This window comes from Nelusetta ayraudi, unplaced genomic scaffold (genome assembly GCF_046127955.1).
Source record: "Nelusetta ayraudi isolate G7.1 ecotype Tasmania unplaced genomic scaffold, CSIRO-AGI_Nayr_v1 ptg000008l, whole genome shotgun sequence".
Classification (NCBI taxonomy): Eukaryota; Metazoa; Chordata; class Actinopteri; order Tetraodontiformes; family Monacanthidae; genus Nelusetta; species Nelusetta ayraudi.
In genome coordinates this window covers 1,238,616-1,240,569 of record NW_027466058.1, presented here as the reverse complement: position 1 = coordinate 1,240,569, position 1,954 = coordinate 1,238,616, and positions in this window count along the sequence as shown.

The window sequence follows — 1,954 nt, the reverse complement described above, 5'->3', positions numbered from 1 at the left end:
AACCTAAAACATACTTTTTTGCGCTCGCTGTGTGCAAGTTTGTGTATGTGTGTGTGTGTGTTCTCGTAAATTCCCATTGTTAGAACTGGACTGCAATTTTAACCAACAAGTCCTCATAAATGCGTCTTTAAATTTTAGGTTGAAGGCTCACCTATAGAGAAAGAGGTGAGAGTCAAAGCTGAGTTAAGGTTCTGGACAGGCTTCGGCTGTATGGATAAAAGCAACATGAATGGGAGTCAATGCAAGTTATCACTAAGATAAAGACAAACAAGTCTGTGTGAGTCTCTCTCTCTCTCTCTCTGTGTGTGTGCAGTGTCTCTGTGTGCGGCCAGATTTGCGGGCTGATTTGGAGCCTAACACTACAAATTACAGCATGTCCCTTAAGATCAGATATGGACGGACATGGGGATGAGATAATTTGTGCAGCAGAGGGAAAAATAACAATGACAACAAGCTTGTGGATGATTAAATGTGATAATTTGGCCAACGCTTCACCTTGGAGGCTGAGGCAGTGACCTCTAGGGGCGCTGTGGGACACAAAGTGCCCCAGAAACCAGCTAGTCCAGGGGTCGGGGGCCGGACCAGGAGCAGATGTTGGAGTGTTTTGGTGACCCAACTCATAGGAGAAAAAAGATATCATGGAATAAACATGTTTTGATGTCTATTGAAAATGAACAAACATCTGTCTATGAACCCCCACGGTATTTAGCTCTTTGTCGAAATTACGTTTAAAACACTGAAAAAACTGATGAAATATAGCTATTTTATTACTTATTTACTATTAATATAACTTCTTCAAGTTTGGCAGGCCGGGTTAAACAGCTTAATGGGCCACATATGGCCCCCAGGCCGTAGTTTGCCCCTGTCTGGGCTAGTCTGTTAGTTTTAAGTAGAGCGTTACACAGGACAACTGGCGAGGTAATTGCTTGGTGCTATCAACCAATTGAGTCCTTGCGTTCAAGATCATTAGACAAGCACCGATGTAATCAAAAGCGCTGTTATTCGATAGTTTTGACAGATGGACCGGAATTATTTTCCCATCATGCAACTGGCAGACTACTCGCAGCGAAGGTAAAACGTCGTTACAAGTGGTGCAAAGGTTTATGGACCATGACCCAGTTTGTATGAACAGCGGCACTGCTTGGCAACACGCAAATCCTTTCACACACAAACAGAGAGATCAGTAAAAAGTGCTGAAAAAGAAAGTGGCTCGCTAACATGCTGCTACGTTTCATCGGCGATTAAACGTCTTGCGTCTTTGCCATCTCTCCTCAACTCCAAAGAGGGACAACAGGAAGTAAAAGAACGAGATGCTGCACGTCAAGATCCCCTGCTGGAAGTGTGCGAAATGGAACGCAGCGATGACATTCCAGTCTGCTGTTGTCGCGGTGGTTTGTTGTCGGGATTGTTGTTCGTTGTCCTGGATTTGACCTTCTCACTCAGGAGACTCAGCGACTTTTCTCATTTGCCCCCCCCCCCCCCCCCCCCCCGCCGCCCAAAAGATCTAAAGGGAAAAATTGCCCAATGAGCCGCGTTTCACCATTTGCCAATGTGATCACAAGTGACACAGTAACTGGAAACACACTTTTCCAGGCCTGGGCGCCTGACGTTGTGTTGTCAACATGTATTCAGTGTTCCGTGCGGGTGACGTCCAGTGGGAAACCCAGCAGAGGCGCAGTCAATCACGCAGAGCTTAAGTAAACTGAATGACTAGTCACACTCGAATCAACGGCCAGGGCTTCATTGGAACAGAGATTTCTTTTTGTTGAAGTAAAATTCGAAGCAAATATCTAAACTATAAAGCACAATGTAGTTTGAGAAGCCAAAAGTTGGGAAATTCTAGTTGCCTACACCAACTTCCTGATCTTCTAAGACAATCAGTACTTCATTTTAATGTTTAAAGACAGATCTTTTTTCTCTTTTTTTTTACTTCTTCACAAGCCACGGATGAGAT